A 21,286-nucleotide genomic window follows, 5' to 3' on the forward strand; every position below is an offset into this window, starting at 1 on the left:
GTCATAAGATACCTTATCTAACTAGCAGAATAGTAAACATTAAAAAGTGTAAATGATTCCATGCCCAACCAGTGGTGGCACTGTGGATAGAGAGCATCGACCTGGAACGCTGAAGTCCCAGGTTCAAAACCCCGAGATAGCAGGTTTGAGCGCAAAGTTGCTGGCTTGAGCGTGGGATCATCAACACAATCCCATGGTCGCTAGCTTGAGCAAGGGGACACTGGCTTGGCTGGAGCCCCCAGTCAAGGCACATATGAGAAGCAATCAATGAACAACTACAATGATACAACTACAAATTGATGCTTCTCTCTCTCTCTCTCTCTCTAAAAAACAAAACAAACAAAAAAGTCTAACAATTCTGAGTGTTATCAAGGATATGGAGCAATGAGAAAGCTCATATATTGCTGGAGAGCATATAAACTGGTACAACCACTTTGGAAAAGTTTAGCATTACCTAATAATTTTACATTACTACAGACACACATACATAATAGGAATTTCCATTCCTATGTATATATGCCTGTACCCATGTACCAAGTTACAAGAAGAACATTCACAGCAACATAGAATAACCTAAACCTGGAAAAGAACCCAAATGTTCACCAACCAAATGGATTTTTATAAAATTATGAAAATTTTCCATAGGTGCATCCACAATACATTAATGAAAATGGGTGAACTAAAGCTATCTACATGAATGAATACCATATTATGCTGAGACAAATTCAGTCATGTAGACTTCAACTAAATTATAGTATATTGTTTAGGAATAAATACATGGCTGATAAAACAAATGATTATAAAGAACAGCAGTTACTCCTAGGAAGAAGAAATGGGGTTGTGATCACACGGGAGGCTTCCTTGGGGCTCACAATGAGTAATTTGGAATAAGTAGTGGTTACACAGCTCTTTGATGTTTCTTTTTATTATTACTATTGCTTTTAATTTATTGTGTATACATAGATTCTAGTGTCGCCCCAAATGCATCCCCCCTCCCCCGTATTCCCCTCAACATCTCCCTTGCCCCCCTCCCTTCCCTACAGCGCCCTCCCCCCTTCCCTGCAGGTTTATCCCATCCTATCATCCCCTTTCCCTCTGTCCTCTTATCCTCTGGTCCCTTTGATTTCTCTTCTGTCTCAATTCCGTTCCTCAGTTCATATTGTTCATTGGATTCCTCAAATGAGTGAGGTTGTATGATATTTTTCTTTCTCTGCCTGGCTTATTTCATTTAATATAATAGTTTCCAGGTCCATCCATTTGGTTGCAAAAGGTAAGATTTCCTTCTTTTTCATAGCCCTATAGTATTCCATTGTATATATGTACCATCGCTTTTTAATCCACTCGTCCACTGACGGACACTTGGGATATATCCAGATCGTCACTATTGTGAACAATGCTGCCATAAACATGGGGGTGCATTTGTCCTTTTGAATCAGTGATATGGTGTTCTTGGGATATATTCTTAAAAAGTGGGATGGCTGGGTCAAAAGGCAGTTTGATTTTTAATCTTTTGAGGAATCTCCATACTGTTTTCCACAGTAGCTGCACTAGTCTGCATTCCCACCAGCAGTGCAGGAGGGTTCCCTTTTCTCCACATCCTCGCCAGCACTTATTCTGTGTTGTTTTGTTGATCAGCACCATTCTGACTGGTGTGAGGTGATATCTTATTGTGGTTTTAATGCATTTCTCTAATGATTAGTGATGTTGAGCATTTTTTCATATACCTATTGGCCATCTGTATGTCCTTTCTGGAGAAGTGTTTATTCATTTCTTTTGCCCATTTTTTGATTAGATTGTTTATCTTCCTGGTGTTGAGTTTTACAAGTTCTTTATAAATTTTGGCTATTAACCCCTTATCAGACGTATTGTCAAATATGTTCTCCCATTGTGTAGTTTGTCTTTTTATTCTGTTCTTATTGTCTTTAGCTGTGCAAAAGCTATTTAGTTTGATATAGTCCCATTTGTTCATCCTGTCCTTTATTTCCCTTGCCCGTGGAGATAAATCAGCAAATACATTGCTGTGAGTGATGTTGAAGAGCTTACTGCCTATGTTTTCTTCTAAGACGCTTATGGTTTCACGGCTTACATTTAAGTCTTTTATCCATTTTGAGTTTATTTTTGTAAATGGTGTAAGTTGGTGGTTTAGTTTCTTTTTTTTTTTTTGCAGGTAGCTGCCCAATTTTCCCAAAATCATTTGTTGAAGAGGCTGTCTTTACTCCATTGTATGTTCTTACCTCCTTTGTCAAATATCAGTTGTCCATAAAGTTGTGGGATTATTTCTGGGTTCTCTGTTCTGTTCTACTGATCTATATTCCTGTTCTTATACCAGTACCAAGCTGTTTTGAGTACAATGGCCTTGTGGTATAACTTGATATCTGGAAGTGTGATACCTCCCACTTTATTCTTTCTTTTCAAGATTGCTGAGGCTATTCGTGTTCTTTTTTGGTTCCATATAAATTTTTGGAATATGTGTTCTATATCTTTGAAGTATGTCATTGGTATTTTAATTGGTATTGCATTGAATTTATAAATTGCTTTGGGTAATATAGACATTTTAATGATGTTTATTCTTCCTATCCATGAACACGGTATATGCTTCCACTTGTTTGTATCTTCCTTGATTTCTTTTATCAATGTTTTATAATTTTCCGAGTACAAGTCTTTAATCTCCTTGGTTAAATTTACTCCTAGGTACTTTATTTTTTTGTTGCAATAGTAAAGGGAATTGTTTCATTAATTTCTCTTTCTGGCAGTTCATTGTTGGTGTATAAAAATGCCTCTGATTTCTGAGTATTAATTTTATATCCTGCCACCTTGCTGAATTCATTTATCAGGTCCAATAGTTTTTTTACTGAAACTTTAGGGTTTTCTATATACAATATCATATCATCTGCAAATAATGATAGTTTTACTTCTTCTTTTCCAATTTGGATGCCTTTATTTCTTCTTCTTATCTGATTGCTGTGGCTAGGACTTCCAGAACTATATTGAATAAGAGTGGTGAAAGGGGCCCTGGCCGGTTGGCTCAGTGGTAGAGCATCGGCCTGGCGTGCAGAAGTCCCGGGTTTGATTCCCGGCCAGGGCACACAGGAGAGGCGCCCATTTGCTTCTCCACCCCTCCCCCTCTCCTTCTTCTCTGTATCTCTCTTCCCCTCCCGCAGCTAAGGCTCCATTAGAGCAAAGATGGCCCGGGCGCTGGGGATGGCTCCTTGGCCTCTGCCCCAGGCGCTAGAGTGGCTCTGGTCGCAACAGAGCAACGCCCCGGAGGGGCAGAGCATCGCCCCCTGGTGGGCAGAGCGTCGCCCCCTGGTGGGCGTGCCAGGTGGATCCCAGTCGGGCGCATGCGGGAGTCTGTCTGACTGTCTCTCCCCGTTTCCAGCTTCAGAAAAATACAAAAAAAAAAAGAGTGGTGAAAGGGGGCAACCCTGCCTTGTTCCTGATCTTAGGAGGATTGCTTTTCATTTTTGCCCATTGAGTATGATGTTGGCTGTGGGTTTGTCATAGATGACCTTTATCATGTTGAGGTATGTTCCCTGTATTCCCACTTTGCTGACAGTTTTGATCATGAATGGGTGCGGAATTTTATCAAATGCTTTTTCTGCATCTATTGAAATTATCATGCGGTTTTTCTCCTTCTTTTTGTTTATGTGATGAATCACATAGATTTGTGAATATTGTACCAGCCTTGCTTCCCCAGAATAAATCCCACTTCATCATGGTGTATGATTTTTTTTTCTTTGATGTAACTATTCTGCCAACTATCACATGATTTACCTAAGACAGAAAGGAAAAACAAAGAAATTTGGTATTTATTAGATCTGATAAAAGTGCTAATGGTTTATTCATTAAAGGAATGGGAGGGAAAGAGGCAAAACTAGTAGCTGTGGTACAAATTCTTTAACATTTCAATGTCTTCCTTGGTGTCTCTTACTATAGGCACTTTATAAATAACTGCTGAATACTAATTTCCATGGTGATCACACCAGTGAAAAGCAGAATTGCAGGAAGATACAAACAACTGTCCTGAAATTAAAATTTAAAAGTCAAGGACAAAATAAAAGGTAAAAAATATAGCCCCCAAAATGATAGCTTTCTTTCGGAAATCTTTATGAATTTGTCATCCACTAATTTATATAACTTTTGTCTGCAAGGCTTTCTGAGTAATGCATTCATGTCATTTCTATTCACTATGTCACAACTCTATAATTCCCAACCTTTAAGAGACAATCTCTTAAGAGTATAAGCAAGTCCCCAACTTCTAAGTGGACTCTATTCCAAAAGCTCATTTTTAATTTGATCATTCGCAACACAAAATATACTTTCCCACAGAAGCCAAGAAATATGAATTATGTAAAAATTCCCAGGCTTTCCCACAAAAACCTACAGGATAACTAAAATGCCATATATTTGCAATGAGAAAAAGAAGCAACTGGTATTTCAGCTCCCATTCTAAAGGCTCCTGAAAATAGCCTTATGTAGGCTTAGCCAGTTCTGAAACTTACACATACTTAAAAGACTGATATCAAATTATAAAAAAGGACCAGATATGTGAGGAAAAGACATTCAAAGAGTACTACTCCATAAAAGGAAGAGGCAAAGTGAAACTTAAATTTTCTCTGATACATTCATTCAATATGTGCTAGAACTCCTTTAGCTGGAGCCAAAGGGGATGCATTTAAAATCATTAGTGATGTGTCTCCAGGCTTCTCCAAACTAAGGCCAGACAGAATCCATAGATGAATCAATTAATCTTTTAGACCTAAGTGCTCAGCTTAGAAGAAGACAGAAGAATATTTTTAAAATACACCATGAGCCTGACCTGTGGTGGCACACTGGATACAGCATCAACTTGGAATGCCAAGGTCACTGGTTCAGAACCCTGGGCTTGCCCAATCAAGACAGATACAAGAAGCATCTACGAGTTGATGCTTCCCATCCCTTCCATCCTTTCTTTCTTCCTCTTTCTTTCTCTCTCCCAATCAATCAATCAGTCAATCAATAATATACCTTGAAACTTCTCTATTAACTTTTTCCAACTAGGCTAATAAGGATTGGGTTAACCAAAGGCACCTCTTCTCCTAGGACTCCAATCAGGAGCTTCACTACCTACTGCCTAGTAAGGACCCTTGCTAATTCACTGGATTTCTATGTAAGGTAAGCTTCTAAATAACAGATATAAGAAGTGAATCTCTCACTTCACCCTTTCAACACACAGTATACCATCCATAAAAAGGCAGCTCTAACTCCAGAATTTATTCTGCTCTAAACTCCACACTTTCCAATTTTATAACCCTCTCAGGCCCATTTCTGCTCCTTTTACTTCCCTCCCTACAAATAACCATGCAAAGAAGACCTCATATAAAATATAATGATTTTCCAGCCTTTTCCCTCTTTTGACAGGAAGAAACACCATAAGGTACAGAAAAGGAAGACCCAATTATGGCCCAGAAAACCTTGTAACTAGATGCTAACAATATTGCCCCTGTCCAGACATTCACCTGATAGTTGCTGGATGGATTAAAAAAGAAAACAGTAGCCCTGGCATGTTGGCTCAGTGATAGAGTGTCAGCCTGGTGTGTAGAAGTTCTAGGTTTGATTCCCAGTCAGGGCACACAGGAGAAGCAAACACCTGTATCTCCACCTCTTCCCCTCCCTCCCCCTCCCCCTAAAGCAGCCATGGCTCCATGAGCAAGTTAGCCCCAGGTGCTGAGGACAGCTCCATGGCCTCACCTCAGGCACTAGAATTGCTTGGTTGCTGAATAATGGAGTGGTGGCCCCAGATGGGCAGAACATCAGCCCTAGAAAGGCACTGCCGGGTGGATCCCCGTCGGGGCTCATGGGAGGAGTCTGTCGTTTATCTGTCAGTTTCAAGTATCCAAATTCTTTGTAAGCACGAACATAATTAATCAATTTGGGCTACCAGCAGTTAGGAAACCATTATAGCTACTGAAGAGGCTGACCCAGACACAGCTCAAACTAAAGTAGGTAGATGATCTAGATCAGAAGTTTTGGGGTTTTTTTAAAATATTTTTAGGGATTTTAATTATTTGAAAGAGGGGGGGGGGGAGAGAGAGAGAGAGAGAGAGAGAGAGAGAGAGAGAGAGAGAAGGAGACACAAGAAGGGAAGAGCAGGAAGCATCAACTCCCATATGTGCCTTGACCTGGCAAGCCCAGGGTTTGTGAACCAGCAACCTCAGCGTTCCAGGTCAGTGCTTTATCCATGGCGCCACCACAGGTCAGGCCTACATCAGAAGTTTTCAACTTGTGCACTTTTGAGAGCTGCCTGAAGGCCTAAAGGATGCCAATTAAGTGGGATTCTGGTTCCTCCATTCAGGTTTCATCCAATCAGAGCAGATGTTTCACACACTGGGCCCATATATAAAATTTCAGATTTAGAGAGTTCTTTGACATAAAACAAATAGTTAACACTTCTGGCCTAAATGTTCTATCACTAATTAAGAGAATAAAATAATTACTCCACCAAACCCTTCACCTGTACAGGGACAGACTTAGTCTTTCTTTCAAATAATCTAAATCCTGAATTAAATGAGTTGTATTTTATTTCTGTCCAGCAGCAAGAGTCAATGATCACTTTCTTGTCTTAATTGCTTAATATAAAAAGTCAATGTTTCAGTGCATCAGTAGTTCTAGATTCATCATTCATTCACTTGCTCATGTATCCAACAAACATTTAGCAAACACCATATTCTAAGACTTTGTTACTTAGTGTGGCAACAGCATTGGCATCACCTGGATGCTGGTTAGAATCCCAGGACTCAGCCAGCTCCACAGAATGGCAATCTGCATTTAATAAGCACTCTAGTTAACTCATTAGCACATAAAGCTTCTGGCTAGCCACTAAGAAAGATATACATGATCCTTGCTTTCACAAAGCTTCTCATCTAGTCAAATACAGTAACAAGTAAGTAGATAATTATGCACAGGGTACTTTGGAAGAACACTGAAAAAGCAAGCCCCTCACCTAAGTTGGGAGTCTGAGGAAGAAGTCCTAAAGTACCTTCCCCTGATTCTTTTTTTTATTTTTTAAACTTTTTTTTTTATTTTGTTTATTCATTTTTAGAGTGAGAGAGGAGGAGAGAGAGAGAGAAGGGAGGGAGAAGCAGGAAGCGCCAACTCCCATATGTGCCTTGACCAGGCAAGCCCAGGGTTTTGAACCAGCAACCTCAGCATTCCAGTTGATGGATGCTTTATCCACTGTGCCACCGCAGCTCAGGCACACCTTCCCCTGATTCTTGACAATACAGAAACATTAGCCGGAAGAGAAGGATGGTCACTGTAGGAAGAAAAAACTAGACTGAAAGAGGAACTGAGATGTGAATGCATGTCTCTTATGGGAAATACCAAATCATTTCATGTGAGTGGGAACAGATGAGAGGCAGGGCAGAAACTGGCTACGAAGAACTAGATTTGCCATGATGAGGAGCATAAGCTCTATCCTGGAGGAAATGGGGAATCAAAGTGATTTCAAGCAGGAAAGCAGTAACCACATTTATGATTTAGAAAGATCTTTCCAGTGGCCACAGAGACAAGAGTAGAAACAAGAAGTGACCAGTTAGAAGGACGTCGCAATAATCCAAGTGAAATATTATTAAGCATCTGAACTAAGTGGCAGCTGTAAAGATGGCAAGAAAAGGATAAATTCAGTAGCAGTGAACATTGCAGACTCCGCAAAAACTGGTGACTAACGACTATGAAGAAAGACAAGGGGTAGAAGGGAGATGGAATTAAAAGTTATATCCAAAAATCACATGTTATAATTTTCTGGAGTACAATTTGGAAATATTGACTTAAAAATATTTAAAACTTCATACCAAAACATGTTACTCATACAGTCAGAAGAGGGTAATGTTCTTTATGTCCATACCCTTTTACCTGTTACTGGGAATCTGTTCTACAATTATTTGCACCAAGATGTTCACCACAGTAGTATTTATAACATAAAAAAATAAAAACAATGTAAGGGTCTCATAATAGGTTGGCTAAATGTTGTATACACACAATTCAAATATCAAGCAGAGAAAAATGCTTCCTAAGACCATTGAATGATATAGGAAAATCTCATAAAATAATTTAGAGTATATTTGCATAATGTAAACAAATAAACAAAGAAACAAAAACTGATAACTGCTGCCACTGGCCATCAATGAACTGTGTCATTATGAGGAAATTTTTATTTTCTTTTTTCCTACATGTTATCTGATTATAAAACTTTTATTAAAATTTTCATTTAGGAAGAAAACAAAACAAAACAAAACAACCCCCTGGCTGGAACATCTGGGTGGAAGGTGGTACTAATTCCTACAATGGAGAATTCACTAGGAACTGCAGGTAAGATAATGAGCTTAACTGTGAGCATACTGAGTCTGTGGAATGTCCAGTGGAGGTGTTCAACAGACAGCCAAGCATATGATTCTGGAACGCAGGGGAGTGACATGGCCTGGACATACAAAGCGGGCAAAAGTAGGTTTACATTTGTGAGTACATGAAACAAGATCTGAGTCTTGTACTATCATCTATTAATTATTGTATTATTATTATTATTATTATTATTGACCTACTTTGCCCACCCCTGTATAAGATGAGAATCAATAGCATATGATGGTGGTTAAGACCAAAGTTCTGGGGGAAACCATTCAAGGTAAAGATCTAGAGTAAGAAGTAAAGAAACCCTAAGGTTGAATACTAGAAATAACAAAATGTAAGAGGTGGGTAAAGAAAGATAACAAAAGGTCTGAACAGAAAAGAGAGTGGCTGGAAAGGCAGAGCTCAAAAAGCCAGGAAAGAATAATGTCACAGAAATCAGTAGAAGTTGTTTCTGGTCAGAGGGAGTTGGCAAACCATATCAATTGCTGCAGAGAAGTTCAATAGAATAAAGAATACCTATCTAATCTACAATAAAAAGAACACTAATTGACTTTGACAATGGCAGTTTTCAAAGAGAGGTGGGACAGAAGACAGTGCAATGAAGTCTCTAGAATGTGGGAAAGTAGAGACAGTAAATATAAACTACTCTTTCAGGAAGGATCTTGAGTCCAAAGAGAAGGTTATATAGTTGTTTTTCAAATTGGGAAAAAATTCAGTTGACTTATATGTCATAAAGAGTTGAGAGAGAAAGGCTGAAGATATAGCAACACCTCTGCCCAAACTCCAACAGCTGTCTTCTACTCCACTAAGACCATCACACAGCTGTCGGTACCAATTCTCTCCATTTCCTGCCAAGATATAAGATATTTGTTGTTTGCTGTCCATCATCACCTTCACTGCCATTCTTGCTATCCCAGAGGAATGCTGGTCTTTACTCCTGTTCAAGACAGTCAAAAATCCTGCTCTATCAGTTATCCTTTCTCTTTTTCTGTCTCAGCTTTACCCTCTGGACTAACTTTTCCCTCTGAACATATGTAAATAAGCAAAGTCTCTGCCATGGGGGGGGGGGGTGTAGAAATTAGGAATGGGAAAAGAAATTTTAAAAAAGGACTAAGTGTCCACTATTTCCCAAAATAAAAACTGCTTGAGTTTCCATGACTATTCCCATTTTGGATGTAAAAATAGTTTTTGCCTCTAGTGATACAAACAAGTAAAATATTCACTTAGTAATTCAACAAATATTTACCTGGTGCCCACTTTGAGCCAGGGGCAGAATCACATTTCTGGTCTCATAAAATGTACTATCAAAGGTGGAGGGATACACACACATCACAATAAGTGCTTGGAAGACAAAGTAGGACAGAGAGTAATGGGAGGTACTATTTTATAAAATACAGAGAGGAAAGGTCTCCCTGAGGAAATGACATTTGTGCAGGAACTTCAGTAAAGGCACAGCAAGTACCAATGCCCGGAACAGGAACATACTTGATGTGGTCAAGAAATAGGAAGAAAGTCAGAGCAGCTGGAACAGAGTAGAGTGAACTAGGGGACAGAAATAAGAAATCAGGTCAGAGAGGAAACCAGCGCTCATCCTAATAACTATAATTTCATCATAAGCCTCAAAGGAAAACACTGAAAGGTTTTTTGTTCTATTTTGTATTTTTGACAGAGACAGAGAGAGTCAGAGAGAGGGACAGATAGAGACAGACAGACAGGAAGGGAGAGAGATGAGAAGCATCAATTCTTCATTGCAACTCCTTAGTTTTCATTGATTGCTTTCTCATATGTGCCTTGACCAAGGGGCTACTGCAGAGCGAGTGACCCCCCTGCTGAAGTGAACGACCCTGGGCTCAAACCAGTGACCTTAGGCTTCAAGCCAGCGACCCTTGGACTTTAAGCCAGCGACCTTTGGGCTCAAGCCCACTGAGTCATGTTTATGATCCCACGTTCAGACCCCTCGCTCAAATTGGTGAGCCCGTGCTCAAGCCGGCGACCTTAGGGTTTCAAACCTGGGTCCTCTGTGTCCCAGTCCGACGCTCTATCCACTTGTCAGGTGACACTGAAGGGTTTTAAGAGAAGTGTAACAATGTCTGATCTCAGTTTTCAAAGACTCGCCCATATTAGTCAGCAAAGAATTCCAATTATAATACAGGGTGATCAAGTACGATGATAAAGGGCAACTGGACAAACCAAAAGAGAAACACTCAACAACAAATATGAGTTAGGACAGGCTTTTCAAAGGAAGTGATGCGTGAACAAGAGATAGCAAGAAATGAGGTGGGGTCTATGCTACGTAGCTGGCATAGATATAGAAAACTCATAGTTTTGAAAAAGTTTGGTATTTCCATTCTCCAGCATCAAACAGTTCAAAAATATTTTATAAAAATATATTTCTTATAATGTCTACTAAGAAAAAGAAGAAGAAAAAGCTTGATAAGGCGGTGGCACAGTGGATAGAGCCATCAGACTGGGACGCAGAGGACCCAGGTTCAAAACCCCAAGGTCGCCGGCTTGAGCATGGGATGATACACATACCCCCATGGTCACTGGCTTGAGCCCAAAGTCACTGGCTTGAGCAAGGGGTCACTCACTCTGCTGTAGCACCCCGATCAAGGCACATATGAGAAAGCAATCAATGAACAACTAAGGGCTGCAACGAAGAATTGATGTTTCTCATCTCTCTCCCTTCCTCCTGTCTGTCTATCCCTATTTGTCCCTCTCTCTGTCTTTCTATCTCTGTCACAAAATAAATTTAAAAAACAAGAAGTAAACACCAGGAATAAACCTAGTAAATTATTTGCATGACCTTTATGGAGAAAAGTATAAAACTCTATGGGAAGATATTAAAGGAAGCCTATTTAATTGGAGAGATATAACTAATTGGGAATATTCAATATTTTAAATGTGTATTCTGCCCATTAACCTATGATATATTTCAAATCAAAATCCCAACAAGTATACCAAAGATGTACAAGAATTTCACAGCACCATGATCATAACAGTTCTAAATGAAAACAACCCAAATATCTATCAGAAGTAAAATGGATAAATTACAGTATATTCATAAAATGGGTTAATTATATAGCAATAAAACTAAACTACAGCCATACAAAATTCAACACAAATTACTCCCTAATTTCACCACAGTTTATAATATAGTGAATTCATGAAATATTTGCTGAACTAATGAATTTATGGAAAGAGTAGAGAGGAAGAAGGAGAAGAGTAGGAAGACAAATTAGAAAGCAATTATAATAACCCAGGAAGAAGTTGTTGGGCTTACAATGCTTACCTAAAATTACTATTTCTCTGTTTTACAAGAAATAGTAAGATTATAAGAAACTTTTAAATCCATGCAATAGAGTAAAGATCTATATGCAGAACCTGGTTCAATACTACAATGCAATAATTACATGTCTACTCACCATTCTTCCGCTCACTAAGTGGAGGCAAATTGGGATTCCTGCCAGGGTGGAGGCCTAGGGTCAGCTCGGGCTGCAAGGAGAGCTCCTGCAGTTCATTGGTAACAGCTTCACTCTGGGGACTGGGTGCTGCAGACAGGGACACCAACACTGGTTCATCATCATTTTCGCCAGCCCCTCCTCCGTCCAGCCCATTCACAGCAATGACGGAAGGGGGCAGGCACACTACACTGGAGAAATCCACTTTGGCTTTCGTGATGGTAACCTGAAAATAGAAGAAGGAGAAACAAAAAGTTTAGATATCACTGTGAAGAGACTATTCCACTGAATAACCTGAATAGTAATATTATAAATTGAATTATAAGCAACCTACCCTTATTCTTAAAATTGTTTTGGTAAAGTAAGGTAGAAACATTATTAAATTAACTATGCTCACACAGTGCATGATATGCAAAGTCTGATACTATCCTCAACTCCATCATTCAGGAGGTCAATATATAACTGATATAAAAGTAGCGTGCAGAAACATACAATGAAATAAAAGGAAATAATAGCCAAGGAGAAATAGCTGAGATTAGTGTTACCTTCCAACTACTAAGGGAAAGTATCTTGAGAAATGACACTTAATGAGTATCCGCTAGCATTAGATATGAAAGTATCATACTGTACTAACACAAATAGATGGAGAAAATTTCTTTAAGAAAACAATTCCCAAGCCATTAGATTACATAAAGAAGTATAAATATAGAAATGTCTGTTTGATGATGGGTATTAGCCTATATGAATATTTAATCACAGTATCCAGTAATAGGACATTAAAAACAAAACACTTGGCAACATAGGAAGATCTTTAAAAATGATAAAAAGTACATACAATATGAAAGTCTTTTCAACAACATGAGAATTAATGGTTAAGTGAATTAACAATATATTTATTCACCAAATCCTATGCAGTCAAGAATAATTTTTATAAAGCACTTAAAATGTGGAAAATGTTTATCTAAAGTTAAGTTTAAGAAAAGTAAGCTATAGAATGCATACTCATATATAAAAATATTATGGAGGGGAAGAAAAAGACTATCAGTAAGTATACCAAAACACAAAATGGGTTTTGATGGAAACATGAAATTTTTTTCTTTCTTTATACTTTCTTTAGTTGCCAAATTTTCTCTAAAACTCTACGTGCTTTTATAACATTTTTGTAGTGAAATGAATATTGCTTTTATAATGAAAAGGCTATAGTTCTTTAGAAAGGGGAACCCAGGAGTTAGTTCCCTACAGACTTTAGTGAGGACTTTATTCTAATTTGCTTCAAATGAAAAAACCAACAAGACATTGAAAAGTCATGAAATGATGAAAGACACTGACTACTACTATATAAAAAAATATCATAACATTATACCTTCATGTAAACCCAAAACTGATTATAGTTCTGGTTAATATACCTCATTAAAGATAAAATGAACTGGAAAGGGTCCACATAAGAGTAATTAAGATGGGGGAGAAGTGGCATTAAAAAGAATCAAGATATTAAGAAAAACTCTACTCAGCCTGACCAGTGGTGGCGCAGTGGATAGAGCATCAACCTGTGATGCTGAGGATGCAGGTTTGAAACCCGGAGGGAGCCAGCTTGAGTGCAGGCTTATCTGGCTTGAGCCCAGGCTCACCAGCTTCAGCATGGGATCACTGGCTCAGCTGGAGCCCCCCAGGTAAAGGTACATATGAGAAGCAATCAATGAACAACTAAAGTGATACAACTACAACAAACTGATGCTTCTCATTTCTCTCCCAGTCTTTCTCTTGCTAAAAAAAAAGAAAAACTCTGCTCAAAAACGGCCAGAAGAAGACTTGAGTGAGACACATTCAAAATAAAATAATTAGGAACTCAATATTTTAAGAAGTAGTAAGAGCAAACATTGGAAAAAGGATATTTTAAGGGCTTGAGCCATGTTAGGAATTAAAACACAACAAATGTCTACTAAGAAAGTCCAGATTCTAACCTTCAAAGAATTTTTTTCCATCTTGCCTATGACTTATCATTGGTTAAGCTATGTCTGTGTGTGTAGTGGGAAAAAACAATTGGTATATATGATTAATCTATCTGGCTCTGACCCTGAAAGAGCTTGTCTGCTTTCCTTAACAGAAGACTTTTAAAATTAAAAAGATTCAATTTAATGATAGTCAAGGATACTTTAAGACCTAAACTCCTTAGTATAGCAATCCTCAATATCTCCATCCTGATTCATATGTGGTCACACATGTGTGTCCATGGATAATAGTATTAAGATGTTTTGGGGGTTTTTTTTGTATTTTTCTGAAGTTGGAAACGGGGAGGCAGTCAGACAGACTCCCGCATGCGCACGACCGGGATCCTCCCGGCATGCCCACCAGGGGGTGATGCTCTGCCCATCTGGGGTGTCGCTCTGTTCAAACCAGAGCCATTCTAGCGCCTGAGGCAGAGGCCACAGAGCCATCCTCAGCACCCGGGCCAACTTTGCTCCAATGGAGCCTTGGCTGCGGGAGGGAAAGAGAGAGACAGAGAGGAAGGAAAGGGGGAGGGGGAGAGAAGCAGATGGGCGCTTCCTCTGTGTGCCCTGGCTGGGAATCGAGCCCGGGACTCCTGCACACCAGGCCGACGCTCTACCACTGAGCCAACCGTCCAGGGCCAGTATTAAGATGTTTTTAAAAAGCTCTTAGCCCTGGCCAGGTAGCTCAGTTGGTCAGAGTGTCATCCCAACTCGTTGAGGGTGCAGGTTCCATCCCAGTGAGGGCACATATAAGAATCAACCAATGATGGCACATATAAATGGAACAACAAATTGATGTTTCTCTACCCCGGTCCTATAAAAGTCAATTTTAAAAAGGTTTTAAAATACCTTTTATTTTGTTTAAAAAATTTTTTTAAATTTATTGATTTTAGAGAGAGAAACATCAATTTGTTGTTCCACTAATTTATGCACTCATTGCTTGATTCTTGTATGAGCCCTGACCAGGGACTGAACCCTCAAAGTTGGCACATCAGGAAGACACTCTAACCAACAGAGCTATCTGACCAGGGCTTAAAACAAACCAAAACAAAAAAACCCTCTTGAGTTATAAGAGGACAGTATCAAAACTTGAGCTCTAAAACCTAGGAAAGGTGGCTTCATATACAGTAGTAGATTTTTCAATAAACAGTTATTATTCAACAGAATATTGTTCAGCCATTAAAAAAAAAAGATGAAAATCCAGCCATTTTGCAACTTGGATAGAACTTGAGGTCATTATGCTAAGTGAAATAAGTCTGAAAGAAAGACATACTATATTATCTACTTATATGTGATATCTAAAAACAAAAAACATGCCCCCAAAAAACCCAAACTCAAAAAAAGAGATCAGATTTGTGGGTATTAGAGTGGGGAGTGGGAAAATTGGATGAAGGTGGTCAAAAATTAGAAGCTTCCACTTACAAGATAAATAAGACCTAGGGAGCCCTGGCCAGTGGCAGATTAATAAGAGTGTCATCCCAGAGCACCAAGGTCCCAGGTTTGATCTCAGGGTCACCAGCTCAACCCTGGGGACACTGGCTCAACTCCAAGGTTGTTGGTTCGAGCCCAAGTCAGGGCACATATGAGAAACAATCACAACTATGATATCATAGAACGAGTTGATGCTTCTCTCTCTATCCCTTCCCCATCCCCAAATCAAGGGAGGAAAAAAAAACCCTGGGGATGTAATGTACACCATGACGACTCTATGATATATCTGAAAGTTATTAAGAGTAAATCCTGCCGTGGTGCAGTGGATAGAGCGTCGGACTGGGATGCGGAGGACCCAGGTTCAAGACCCCGAGGTCGCCAGCTTGAGAGCAGGCTCATCTTGCTTGAGCAAAAAGCTCACCACCAGCTTGGACCCAAGGTCACTGGCTCGACCAAGGGGTTACTCGGTCTGCTGAAGGCCCATGGTCAAGTCACATGAGAAAGCAATCAATGAACTAAGGTGTCACAATGAAAAACTGATGATTGATGCTTCTCATCTCTCTCCGTTCCTGTCTGTCTGTCCCTATCTATCCCTCTCTCTAACTCTCTCTCTGTCCCTGTAAAAAAAAAAAAAAAAAAAGTAAATCCTAAGAGTTCTCATCACAAGAAAAAAAATTTTTGTATCTATGAGATGACGGATGTTAGCTTAACTTGCTGTGGTAATCGTTTCACAATATGTGTATGCCATTAAGCTGTATGCCTTAAACTTACACTGCTATATGTCAACTATATCTCAATAAATCTAGCGGGGAAAGTTATTCAATCTATATTAATTCATTCATTTCTCTCATTAGAAAACTGGAAAATTTAACTGAGATAGTCAAGACTGTAGAGAAACCCTGCAGATAGTATTTGTACATTAACTGGCACTTAACTGAACAAACAGCAAATGAAAGATACATAAAAATAAGCTGGGACCCAAGAGAGGCAGATCTTGAGGAAAATCTGAATGATATAGAAAGACTACATAAAAGATACATAAACACTTAGAATAATGTTTAGAAAAGTCAAGGAAAGGAACCAGCAAACTTCATTCCATTTAAGGGCTCCAGTTAAACTGTTGGGCAGGAATCATAATTTCATATACAAAGTACTTAATCAGACAGCAAAACCTCATTATTTCAGACTTAACTGATATCTGTGGTACTATAACTTAGTCTGAAAATAAGTAAAAATTTTTGCTACTTTGGGTGGGGGGGGTTTAAATGACAGAATAACGGCAATTTTATAGTGTTTACCAGATTAAAAGAAAATCTAGCCTGAGCTGTCGGTGGTGCAGTGGATTGAGCATTGGACTGGGATGAAGAAGGACCCAGGTTCGACACCCCGGGGTTGCCAGCTTGAGCGCGGGCTCATCAGGCTTTAGCAAAAAGCTCACTGGCATGGACCCAAGGTCGAGCGGGGGTTACTCAATCTGCTGAAGGCCCCACGATCATGGCACATATGAGAAAGCAATCAATGAACAACTATGGTGTCGCAAGGAAAAACTGATGATTGATGCTTCTCATCTCTCTCTGTTCCTGTCTGTCTGTCCCTATCTGTCCCTTTCTCTGACTCTCTCTCTGTCCTTGTAAAAAAAAAAAGATTAAAAAAAAGAAAATCTAAAATACTGCTCCTTAATTCACTGTTTACATGATTATAAAAGAGACTAATACATTCAATGTTAATATGTAAATTAATATTTCTCATTTCAAATGAGTTATTTTTTCATTAAAAATGGCCTGGCAATAGTATGTACTGGGTATAGAGTTTCAGTTTTGTAAGAGGACAGAGGTCTAAAAATTTGTTGTACAATAATGTGAATATACTTAACACTACAGAGTTGTACACATAAAAATTATCAAGATGGTAAATTTAATGTATATTTTACCACAATAATTTTAAAACAGCCTGGCAAGATCTCTTCTTAAAAAAAATAATAACTTACGCCTGACCAGGCTGTGGCACAGTGGATAGAGTGTCGGACTGGGACGCGGAGGACCAGGTTCGAAACCCCAAGATTGTCGCTGGCTTGAGCACAGGCTCATCTGGCTTGAGTGTGGGCTAACCTAGCTTGAGCATGGAATCATAGACATAACCCCATGGTTGCTGGCTTGAACCCAAAGGTCGCTGGCTTGAAGCCCAAGGTCACTGGCTTGAACAAGGGATTACTCGGTCTGCTGTAGCCCCTGGTCAAGGCACATATGAGAAAGCAATCAATGAACAACTAAGGAGCTGCAACAAAGAATTGATGCTTCTCATCTCTCCCCCTTCCTGTCTGTCTGTCCCTCTCTCTGACTCTCTGTCTCTGTAAAATATCATATTGTTACCACTCCCAAAGAGACAATAAAGATACATCACATGATACCATGATTTTTCTAATGAAGCATGAAGTTAAAGTGCAGGAGTCTGCAATCCTGGTATGCACTTAATACACATAACCAGTACTTCTAGAAAATTATTACTATTATTTATTTAAAATTTTTTTGGTGATAGAGACAGAGAAAGACAGAGAGACAGACAGACAGGAAGGGAGAGAGATGAGAAGCATCAATTCTTCATTGCGGCTTCTTAGTCTCCTCAGTTGTTCATTGATTGCTTCCTCATATGTGCCTTGACTGGGGGACTGCAGCAGAGCGAATGACCCCTTGCTCAAGCCAGCAATCTTGAGCTCAAGCCAGTGACCATGGGGTCCTGTCTATGATCCCATACTCAAGCCGGTGACCCTGTGCTCAAGCTGGTAAGCTACTGCTCAAGCTGGCAACCTCAGGGTTTTGAACCTGAGTCCTCTGCGTCCCAGGCTGAAGCTCTATCCACGGCACCACTGCCTGGTCAGGGTAGAAAATTATTTTTTTAAGAAACTGAAAAATGTCCCCCAGTGGATGAATGGATTAAAAAGCTATGATACATATACACAATGGAATACTATGGGGCCATAAAAAAGAAGTAAATATTACCTTTTGCGACAACATGGATGGACCTGGAAACTATTATGCTAAGTGAAATAAGCCAGGCAGAGAAAGAAAAATATCATATGACCTCACTCATTTGAGGAATCCAACGAACAATATGAACTGAGGAGGGGAATAGAGACAGAGGCGGGATCAAAGGATCCAGAAGGAAAGCGGACAGAGGGAAAGGGGATGATAGGGTGATAGGATGGGATGAGAGCAGAAAAGCAAATCCTGGAGAAAAGGGGAGAGGGCGTTACAGGGAGGGAGACAGGGGGGATGTACAGGGGAAAATGGGAGGAAAGGATGTATTCAGGGGGACACTAGAATCTATGTAAACACAATAAATTAATAATATATATATATATAAAAAACCTGAAAAATGTTCCCTAAAAAAAAAGTCAGTTTGAGCCTAGGACTAGGCATGAAGAGAAAATGAAGACGTTTATAAATAATGTTTCTTAGAAAACATACAATTTTAGCCTGACCAGGTGGTGGCACAGTGGATAGAGCTTCCGACTGGAATGCAGAGGACTCAGGTTTGAAATCTCAAGGTCGCCAGCTTGAGCGTGGGCTCACTAGCTTGAGCACAGGGTTGCTGGCTTGAGCATGGAATCATCCATATGACCCCATGGTCGCTGGCTTAAGCCAAAAGGTTGCTGGCTTGAAGTCCAAGGTCGCTGGCTTGAGCAAAGTGTCACTTGCTCTGCTGTGTAGCCCCTCAGTCAAAGCACATACGAGAAAGCAACCAATGAACAATTAAGGAGCTACAACAAAGAACTGATGCTTCTCATTTCTCTCCATTCCTGTCTATCCTTATCTGTCCATCTCTCTAACTCTGTCTCTGGCAAAAAAAAAAAAAAAAAAAAAAGCAAAAAACATACAATTTCAATAGATTCAAGAAAGGAGTATTATCTGTAGTGATTTGGATAATGATTGTGCCTGCCACTGCCTGGAATGAAAGAAAAAGCAATTTGAAAAACTGTTTTAGTGAGTGTTTCATTCAGAATTTATTTTAATAGCTTAGTAATGAATTGAGTTCCATATTTATAGGATCATTAAGGGCTTGGAGAGGTCACTTAAAATGTGTGTGTGTGTGTGTGTGTGTGTGTGTGTGTGTGTGTGTGTGTATGTTTATTTATATATATATACTTTACCACATGTTTTTATTGGGTAAATTATATGCTATGGTGGTACTTGTTAATTTAGAGATTTCAAAAGTTTCAGGCTATATCCTTTTAAAATGTGCATATTAAACTGTATTACAATAAAATTCTTCCATAAAAATTGGGATCAGCGGGAGAAGGAAGAAGAGTGGCAAAATGTTGATAATGGTTGAAGCCAACTACTGGGTGTAAGTAATTCATTATATTATTATCCTCTCTACATGTGTGTGTTTGATAACGTCCTAAAATGTGGGTTTTATTTTAATTTTTATTTCTTTTAAAATAAGATTCTTCCATTGAACAAAGTGAAGATATGTTGTCACAGAAAGTTTCCTTTATCTTGACCTTAGAAAATGAGACAAACAAATCAAGTACAAGCACTGACAAAATGAGAATATTTAGCATAAAATATGTATATTGAAAAGATTTATTTCTCTAGCAAACACACTTTCTACTCATTTTTAAATAACACACAGGAGCCTGACCAGGCGGTGGCGCAGTGGATAGAGCGTCGGACTGGGATGCGGAGGACCCAGGTTCGAGACCCCGAGGTCGCCAGCGTTAGCGTGGGCTCATCTGGTTTGAGCAAAGCTCACTAGCTTGAACCCAAGGTCCCTGGCTCCAGCAAGGGGTTACTCAGTCTGCTGTAGCCCCACGGTCAAGGCACATATGAGAAAGCAATCAATGAGCAACTAAGGTGTCACAACGAAAAACTGATGATTGATGCTTCTCATCTCTCTTCGTTCCTGTCTGTCCCTCTCTCTCTCTCTTTCTGTCCTTGTAAAAAATAAATAAATAAATAAAAATAACACACAGGAGAAGGTCCTAGTAAACTCTGACAATCTAGAGACATGATACAAAAATGTGAGGTATAGCCATTACGTAATAAATATCCTCTACCAATTCCTGAATAGTCCTAAAATTTTACTTACTCTAAAAATTGCATGAACAAGAAAACCTAAAGGAGTAATATTTATCTCAGAATCTCTATATCATATTATAAAAGAATTAAAAAGTTATATCTCAAACAAAATACTTCCTCAAATATCTCAAAGGAAAAGTAATTTAAAATAACCAAAAAAAAAAAAAGCCTGCATCACTTTTTAGTGTTATAAATTTATAATTCTACTGAATCAAGATCAAACTTTCTTTTTCATGATAGGGTCACCAACTCCAATTTATGGCTGCTGATTCACATATATGATCAGTAGCATTCAGAATAAAAATGACATGGGGAACAGATCATCTTCTACAACCCATCTGCTTCCCTCTCTTGCTGGCCTGATTCCACCTCATCTTTTTTCCATCTCACCTCCTTTTGCGGCTACAAGCCTTCTGCAAATGCTGAGTACATATGTACTGTAACTAGAAGCAACAGCACAAAACCTGTTAGAGTAATGCAAGAGTTCAGGCAGATAGCTGATAACTCTAAAAAGGTATATACTAGCAAGATTCTTATTATGGCCCATGACAAAGAGTTAGTTTCATACAACCAAATTATATGATTCTTGTGAAAAATGTTTTGTGTAAAAATCACTGTTAATTAATAAACACTTAGTGGGACAGATTTTTACTTTTATTTTCCTCAATTTACCCTCAACAGAGTAAATAAACCAAAATACTTAAAACTCTTCCTGTCGCCTGACCTGTGGTGGCACAGTGGATAAATCGTCGACCTGGAATGCTGAGGTCGCCGGTTCAAAACCCTGGGCTTGCCCGGTCAAGGCACATAATGGGAGTTGATGCTTCCTGCTCCTCCCCACTTTCTCTCTCTCTCTCTCACTCTCTCTTCTCTCTAAAATGAATAAATTTTAAAAAAATTAAAAAAAAACTCTTCCTGTCTAAGCAGACATATACATATAAAA

General features: G+C 39.1%; 1 protein-coding gene and 1 long non-coding RNA gene across 2 annotated transcripts in view; both read right to left on the bottom strand.

The window, feature by feature from the left end:
* Positions 1–11,876, bottom strand: part of MRTFA (myocardin related transcription factor A) — a 128,458-nt gene extending 116,582 nt beyond the window's left edge. The window contains exon 1 of the mRNA XM_066358482.1: positions 11,811–11,876. The gene's annotated coding sequence lies outside the window, so the exon portion shown is untranslated. The remainder of the gene's footprint in view (positions 1–11,810) is intronic.
* A 181-nt stretch (positions 11,877–12,057) lies between these two features.
* LOC136387272 (uncharacterized) overlaps positions 12,058–21,286 on the bottom strand; it is an 85,602-nt gene continuing 76,373 nt past the window's right edge. The window contains exon 3 of the long non-coding RNA XR_010748100.1: positions 12,058–12,072. This is a non-coding gene — a long non-coding RNA (uncharacterized lncRNA). The remainder of the gene's footprint in view (positions 12,073–21,286) is intronic.

This window comes from Saccopteryx leptura, chromosome 1 (genome assembly GCF_036850995.1).
Source record: "Saccopteryx leptura isolate mSacLep1 chromosome 1, mSacLep1_pri_phased_curated, whole genome shotgun sequence".
NCBI lineage: Eukaryota > Metazoa > Chordata > Mammalia > Chiroptera > Emballonuridae > Saccopteryx > Saccopteryx leptura.